This window comes from Chrysemys picta, chromosome 2 (genome assembly GCF_011386835.1).
Source record: "Chrysemys picta bellii isolate R12L10 chromosome 2, ASM1138683v2, whole genome shotgun sequence".
Lineage (NCBI taxonomy): Eukaryota > Metazoa > Chordata > Testudines > Emydidae > Chrysemys > Chrysemys picta.
This window is the reverse complement of record NC_088792.1, coordinates 35,999,922-36,008,471: the sequence shown is the minus strand read 5'-3', so window position 1 is coordinate 36,008,471 and position 8,550 is coordinate 35,999,922. Positions and strand designations below refer to the sequence as shown.

At 47.1% G+C, this 8,550-nt stretch overlaps 1 long non-coding RNA gene across 1 annotated transcript; it reads right to left on the bottom strand.

Moving 5' to 3' along the window:
- Positions 1-1,114: 1,114 nt before the first annotated feature.
- On the bottom strand, positions 1,115-6,729 carry LOC135981920 (uncharacterized). Its single transcript, XR_010599113.1, has 2 exons — positions 6,306-6,729; positions 1,115-3,113 (listed from the first exon to the last, which is right to left on the bottom strand). It is a non-coding gene; the product is annotated as an uncharacterized LOC135981920 (long non-coding RNA).
- Positions 6,730-8,550: the final 1,821 nt, after the last annotated feature.

Genomic DNA, 8,550 nt, shown 5'->3' with positions numbered 1-8,550 from the left:
GAAGCTAGAGCATGAGACCTTTCAAGACTAAGAATTTCAAACAGACTGTGCCATACTTTGCTTTCTGTCTCATGGAGATTTTCTATCTGTTGTGATCTCTTTAGTATAAGTAAAATTTCCCGAGACTGGAAGGATATGTTCTGTTCTTTGTGTAAGTAAAATATGACAGTTTCAACCAGGCACTTTGACTAGGTTTTGCTTTGAGGTTTGGGGAATCACTCAGACCCGAATCTCAAAGTGAAACTCTCAATCGCTAGTAACTTTGTGGCCCAGTCACTAGACAGTCAAGCTATGTTTACCCAAAAAATCTGGTAAAGACAGATAATAAACTTAAAGCAAGGAAGAGAGAAAAACTGCATCTACAGGAGAGAATTCTGGCCTCTTGTGCAAATACATAATTTGTCATGTTCTGAATATTCTTGTCAGGAAGTTGTAAAACCATAAAATGGGTTTAAAAAATTCCTGGTTCACATGATCAACAAGTTTTGGAACATCATTTCAGTAAGGTGACTTCACTGAAATCATAGAGCAACGGGTCAGTGCACTCAGTGGCGTTTATGTCTGCATATCAGACAGGTTATTGAAAGCCCACTTCACTGTTGTTTTATCTGCTCTGCTCCCTCCTCTCTTTAGACCTGGCTACAATTTCCTTCTCTGTTTGCCACCCAGAAAGATTGTTTCATTTGGCTTTGAAAAACACAACCAGATGCACTTGTAGTTCCTGTATCTCTGAACTGAATATTGTGCTACAAAATGAAATTTATGCTCTGTTGATGTTGCTGGTGAAGTGTTGGACAGAACCTAGCTACATGGTTTTTATATATGGTAGGGTCCTAAGCACTTGTGGGGAAAGAGGAAAAAACAACAACACAATAACAATGCCACAGCATACAGAAATTGAAGATGAGATTTTTATCTGTATTGTCCTCTTCACTACATGTGTGGAGCAACCAAAAATTATTGTTGAGACACAGGGACTGAAAATCATCCATTTTGGTAAGAAGGGAGTTCTCATTAGAACCTTTTAGGGCTTGTTGCCAGCACAGAGTGCCCGAGGCAAAGCAACAGCGGGTCCGTTGCCCGGTGTGCTTCGCGCCAATAAAGACACCAGGGGGAGAAGCAAACAAAGTTTATTTGGGATCCCAAAGCGGTGCAAGGAGACTGGCAAGTCTCAAATCAAGCACATTAACAGGAACAGTTTTTCTTCTTTTATACATTTTGCAGTTAAGCCTCACCCTCCCCCCTTTCCCCTCTAGCCCTCCCTTTCTCCCCCCCTTCCTCCCTCTACCCCTCCCATCCCTGGTAATAGTTAAGTCATTCTTGGCAGCTATAAGCCTAGCTTGTTAGTAACTTCTTTAAACTGTTATCTTGTCCTTTTTCCCTTCAGCCAGAAACATGCAGGCCTCATTATTACTGCTTGAGCAGGGGGTTGCACACAGATAACTGGTTGCTTACATATTCCAATTGCACCTGGCTTTTGAGGTTGATTAGAGTTTAAACATGGAAGGATAGAGTTTGGTTCACTTAGGCCTAGTGTAGGAAGGCTTCATTGACACTTTGTGGCCTTTCACCCTCCCGAGTTACCTAGGGTTATGCCTAGTGACGTCAACAACTCCCTCCTTTGAGAATACTCAACAAGCTTTTGGCTGAGTTTTCTCATATTCTGTGGACAAGATATGATTAAGTGCTATGAAGCTGGGGTTTTCAATGAGGGGATATGCCGGGATTTTTGAGGAACGGGGGGCACAAAGAGGAGCATTTTAAAACAAGCAATTAGGAGGAGGGTGACCAGGCACAGTACCACACCGGTGAGGAGGAGACGCACAAGGCCACCCCCCAGTCCTCCTAGGTTGGGCAACCAACTTCAAAGGGAATTGAAAACTGTGGGTTTCCTTTCCTGGGCCTTCTACTGCTTGAAAGCCTGTTTGGCTGACAGGACGTGCTTGTTAATATCCTGTGAGTTTTCCGGGACATAAGTACAACATTTATTCCCAATAAGGGCACACACCCCGCCCTGGGAGGCGAAAACATAATTTAAGGCCTGTCTGTTTTGCAGGGACAGCAACCGGAGCTGGTATAGCTTTGAGTTTTTTTATGGCTAAGGTCTTATTGGCATACTTGGTGAGAAACACAGAGAGCCTACGATAAAATTGAGTTAGCTGTTCCACCCCATAGGATGGGAGGAGGATTATACCCAACCTGTCTTCTTCCTTAATGGGCTCTGAGGTGGCATACAAAGATTTACGCTGCCTGGGGCAGCCAGGGGTTGTCCCTTAATGCCTACTGGGATTCAATGGTACAGTTTTGTGACAAGGGGGTACCCGAGGTATTTCTTCCCCTACTGAACCATCCCCAACAGATATCTGACCAATTTTGGGGGACCGCCCTCCAGGGTAACCCTGCTGCGTGGTGCGGGACTTGGGAGCATACTCAGCAGTTAGAGAGGTTAAACTTTTGGGCAAAGCAAACCTTCAAGGACTCATATGTGTTTGTTTCCAAGTTAGTAGGGATCCCTTTCCATCCCACATGTGCCTGGGGGGAACGGGAGGTAACGAAAGGAGTGTCCCTATGGCAAAGAGTACCACTGTGGCAGACCCTGGACCTGAACTCATGCTGGGCAGGTGACCCTAGGGCCTAACAATTACAATTCCCCAAATACCCACAAAATATCAATTACCAATAGTAGGCAGATTAAAAACAAAAGGGCCAGGCCACCAGGTTAGGCCGGCCCTGTGAGAGTAAACACAACCAACGCTTAGAGTTTTCACGGGGAGTGCGCTGCGACTGTCCAGAGAGACCACAGGGCATTCCCAGCAGGCCTTATTGTCTTTTGAATAACAGTTTAAGTCTCAGGTCGTCGCTGGTAGTCCTTTTCCGTAGGCTGGACGGTCCACCATTCAGGAGCGGGCACTGCCTACAGACGGGAGTGATGAATCCAGTTCTTGTGTCCCTTGACCTTTGCTGCTGTGTGGGAGACCAGCAGGACGGTGTGGGGTCCCTTCCACTTCTCTTGGAGAGGCTTGTCCTTCCAGGTCCAAACGAGAACGGAATCGCCTGGCTGCAAGGAATGGACAGGGGCATCCAGCGGGAGAGGCTGCAAATCTCTGGTATACCTGTGGAGAGAACAGAGAACAGCAGACAGAGAGCACATGTACTGAGATAAAAAGCCACACCCCATTTCCCACTCCCCTGCCAGAACCAATGTACCGTTCATAGGCCATGCCCTTCCAAACATAATCTCGAAGGGACTTAGCCCTAACCTGCCCTTTGGGAGAGAGCGCATGTGGAGCAAAACAAGGGGTAAGGCATCAGGCCACTTAAGGGAAGCCTCTTTGCAGACCTTTGAGAGGTGCCGCTTAAGTGTCTGATTTGTGCGTTCCACTACTCCACTGGCCTGCGGTCGCCATGGAGTGTGGAGCTTCCAGGGGATTTGCAGGGCATCCGATATCTTCTGAACAACTTGGGATGTGAAGTGTGTTCTGTTGTCAGATTCCATCCACTGGGGAAGGCCGAAGCGGGGAATGATCTCCTTGACAAATTTCAGAGCCACCGTTTTGGCAGTGTTGTTATGGCATGGGAAGGCTTCAGGCCATCCACTGAATCGATCCACCAAGATGAAAAGGTATTTGAATCCTTGGGTCAGGGGGAACTCAGTAAAGTCTATTTGCCAAACCAGCCCCGGGCCTGGGGTAGGTTCCAGAGTGGCTGATGGCACTGACACTCCAGCTCGAGGGTTGTTCTTTTGGCAGACTAGACATTCAGCCTGTACCTGGGAGGCCAGGGGTGTAAGAGCCTCCCTGCCAGCGTATAATTCTTTGTTTCTTCACCAGGGTCAGTTCTTAATGTCTTTTGTAGTCAGGAATTCCTGGACTTTGTGGTTTCAATGAAGCAAGTGTTCCTTCTTCTCTTTTCCTGAAACAGTGTGGTTCAGCATCATACAGGGGAGAGGTTACTAGCACATCACCCTGTCTTTAAATAGGCTTATCATCAGTCGGAGAGTCCTCCCGAGGTGGAGGGGTCTTTTTACAGTGAGAAGCCTGGGTCCAGATGGGCAGTCCTTGGTACTTCACAGCGGTGTTGGTGGTGAACAGGACTTGGAAAGGGCCTTTCCACTGTGGAGCCAAAGCAGTTTTTCGTTGATGGACTTTACGTAGACTCGGTCTCCTTGTTTCAATGAATTGCAGGGCTGCTAGGGTCTTTGGGTAGCACTTCTTTTATCTGTGAGAAAAGAAACCTAACACATTTCATTAATGCCTGGCAATGTTTTGCAGATCTCATAGGTGCTTGGGCACATTCAGGCCCCCCCTTTTCTTGGCTGTCGGCCAAGTCTTAGCTCTGGGCAGTGTCCTTGGATGGTGCCAGCATCTTATCTTTGGACTGAGCTTGCTAGCTGTATTTTTTTCCTCAGTTAACTCGTTCTGTTCTTTTTCCTTCTCTCCTTCTTGGCTTCTTTTAACTTACAAAGGAAACTTCCATTCTTCACTCATACACCTTTTCCCAACAATGAACACATACACATTGCCATTATGAACTCTTCCAGTAAAATAACTTCTATACAGAGCTTTGGAGCAACAAACCAGGACGAGCACACCCACTTTTGAGGAGTCCAACAAAGTTCAGGAGGCTCACAGTGGCTTTAAGGCAAGGGGTGAGACCCACAGCGGCAATTAACAAGTCATCCACATATTGCAAGAGGAGGACCCTGTCCTCATTGTCCCACTCCTCCGAGTCTCTGGCCAGGGCCTGGCCGAACATAGTGGGGGAATTTTTAAATCCCTGGGCCAACACTGTCCAGCAAAGCTGCTTTTTAACCCTCCTTTTGTCTTCCCACTGGCTCCACTCTGGGGCTTGCAAAGCTGAGGGCTCAGTTGCAAGAGTCATTATCCAGGCATTCTCTGGGGGTAAAGTGAGGGTTATTTCATCTTGGGTGAAATGCAGGGTGGCTCCTAAGTGACAAAGCAGGTCCCATCCTAGTAGAAGTGTTGAACAATTGGGGAGGTAAACCAGTTTGTGAGATAGAGTTCTGTTTCCCAAAGCACATTCCGCTGGGGCATATACTGGGCACTTGGTTCCTTTCCCTGTGGCACCCACCACAGTGAGGGATTCTGACACAGGCAGCTGCAGGGGTTGATTTACGATGGTTCGTGCAGCTCCAGAGTCTATTAAAAAGTTTATGTCCAAGTCTCCCACCCTCATTTTTACTCGGTATTCCAGGGGCAGGATAGTCCGTCTCCCCTGACACTCCTATTCTTGATCCTCCGCTGCCATCATAGCGGTACCTTCTCTTTCGGGGCACTCATTTTTCCAATGTCCCTCCTTTCAGCATCTGGCACACTGGTTGCAACCCAGACGCCTTTCCTGTGAGCCAGGGCGCCCACGCCCACGTCCTCTCATTCCCCGGCCCCTTCCACCTTCCTGGAATTTTCCCCTGCCACCGGCCTGTACTGCTGCGACCATCATTTTCGCTTGCCTCTTTTCCTTTTCTTTAGACACAACCTGATTATGCTCCACCTCAGACAACAGGGTCTGCATAAGGACATTACAATCATCCCAGTCAGGGTTACAGCTAGCCAGGCACCCTTCAAAGACCGAGATAAACTTGCTTGGGTTCGTAGAGAATTCCCCTGCCTGTGCCTTAAAGGCTGCTAGGTCCACCGGGTTAAAAAGGCACATGGGTGTAAACCTGCATAGTAGTGGCCTGATTCCTATCTGAGCCATGTCTGGACACCACAGTCTCAGTGATCAACGGATAAAATTCCACCGAGGGGGCAACCTCTGGGACCTGAGACACCTTGTCTTTATATGGTGGGGGTGTGATAGCCGAAGGGGACACCGGACCTGCCATTACAGCTGGGGGGGGGGGGTTCTGGGGACTAACAATAGCTACTACCGAACCTGTCGGAGTCAAATTACACTTTTGCAAAATATCTAACCTATCTCTTAGCAACATAAACAACTGTACATACATATGTTCATTCCATTTACCCGTTTGCTGACAAAACAGAAGTAATTGAAGGATCGTATTATAATTAAGTGATCCTTCCGGTGGCCACCTTTCCTGGTCCTCTAGCTGATATTGAGGCCAGTCTACTGTACAGAATCTTTTCAGTTTACTTTTAACCAACGGATCCGATCCAAACACTTTCCAGTTCACCAGAATGCATTCCAAGGGTGTACACCTTACCCTGCCTGCCATACTCTGTCCCTGCCCCATAGGGAGACACTGGGCGTCCCCAGGTCATAACAGGTAGACACTGGGCGTCCCCAGGTCAAGACAGATAAAGTCCCCACTGGACTGTTCCTACCTTATCCAAGGGTCCGGTTCTGCACCGTCGCCCTATCCACGGGACCGGTTCCCCACCGTCGCCCGCAGCTGCTTCTCCACTAGTCAAGCGCGTTGCACCGTTGTGCCCTCTGGGGTCGACCAAACCACGTCTCCGCCGAGGCCCCCGGTAAAGTCACCGGTGCGCGCTGGGCGTCGGGCGTCGCCGCAATCTGTCGACCTCCGAGAGGGGTCCGGGCAAGGCTAAATTTCAGCCTCGAGCCCCACGTTGGGCGCCAAAACTGTTGCCAGCACAGAGTGCCCGAGGCAAAGCAACAGCGGGTCCGTTGCCCGGTGTGCTTCGCGCCAATAAAGACACCAGGGGGAGAAGCAAACAAAGTTTATTTGGGATCCCAAAGCGGTGCAAGGAGACTGGCAAGTCTCAAATCAAGCACATTAACAGGAACAGTTTTTCTTCTTTTATACATTTTGCAGTTAAGCCTCACCCTCCCCCCTTTCCCCTCTAGCCCTCCCTTTCTCCCCCCCTTCCTCCCTCTACCCCTCCCATCCCTGGTAATAGTTAAGTCATTCTTGGCAGCTATAAGCCTAGCTTGTTAGTAACTTCTTTAAACTGTTATCTTGTCCTTTTTCCCTTCAGCCAGAAACATGCAGGCCTCATTATTACTGCTTGAGCAGGGGGTTGCACACAGATAACTGGTTGCTTACATATTCCAATTGCACCTGGCTTTTGAGGTTGATTAGAGTTTAAACATGGAAGGATAGAGTTTGGTTCACTTAGGCCTAGTGTAGGAAGGCTTCATTGACACTTTGTGGCCTTTCACCCTCCCGAGTTACCTAGGGTTATGCCTAGTGACGTCAACAGGCTGATCTTGCTGTTTGTGAGATAACAAGTAAGTGTGCTGCCCTAAGAGGAGCAGGGAGGGGAAACAGATCTCCTGAATGAGGGGATTTTGTTAGGGTTTTGGTTGTCACACTCAGGCCGTAGAATTTATTTGATTGTTCATATAGAAATGAAAAGCCTGGTTTAGGAATCCTGCAGTGAACTTGGTAGTGTTTGTATAAGTACAGCAATACAGAGCTTGGATGTGATATTCTGAGGCCAACAGGGATTAAAATGAGAACAGACCACAACATTCATAATTTTCCACTAATTACAAATAATTGTGAGAGTGGAACCTGGTGCAAGTGAGGCTTATTTTGGCTAGGCTGGGTATGGCAAGTACGTGTGGTGCAACCTATTGGACCAGATATGCCGTAATATTCCACTGTGTTCTTAACAGAATGTCCAAAGAAAAGGTTAGCAGAGATGTTGGAATAACGGACGAGAATCTTCTGTCTTCCACAACTGTTCTAGGTTCGGGAATTTAAATGCTTAGCTAGAAATCTAAAATTGCTAAAATGCTTGAATATAGTCCTGGGAAGGGAGGAGAAATGTTTCATTTGCAAGTAGGAAAAGGAACTATTGTAGGTTTTTAGAAAAGAAAAATACTAATACTAATTATATTCCATTTTAAATTCTAAAATACTAAATACTAATATTATTTTGGGGGGAATGGGTGGGGCAACATGATGAGCTCTGTTCTGTTCTTATACCATGCACATCACCATAGTCTGAGCCCCCATTTAATAAAGTTGCAGCCATGTTCATCTGAGGTTAGATATTGGCTCTATAATCTACCATCCCTAAACCCAATAAAGCAGAACAAGTGAAATGCAAATGTCCTTCACCGGACACTTACTCAGTGTCTTTTCATTTTGTAATACTCCTCTGTAAATACATATAGCATTGTTTTTAGATGGTACCAGTATATCAGTCAGGAAAAAACCTGTGCAATAGCTTTCCGTCCGGGGAGGGGGAGAGTATTTGCAAATATTTACAAGACCCTTGACTCCCAGCTAAATTGCTCCTGGTATCACAACAAACGTTGTAACGTGACACCGCTATCTTCATGAATAAGAAATGTTTGACTTATTTATTAGTCTGAAACTGAGAAGATTCTAGGAGTTTGCTGTGCTGCACAAGGACTTTCAGGTGTGCTACCTGTCCCCCCCCATTATTATTAATGAAGCTGTAGAGATGCAGGAAATTCACAGCCGAGTTACAGGAAGTTCTTCGAAGCAATATAATTCAGATATTTCCCATGCATTCTACAACTCACAAGCTGATGGAGTCCTCTGTATGCCCTTAGTGATGGCTTTGGGCCTAATTCACTCCAGGGTTTTGACAGAAACTCATGCTGCAGCTCTGCCTAAGAAGGCCAAAGCAA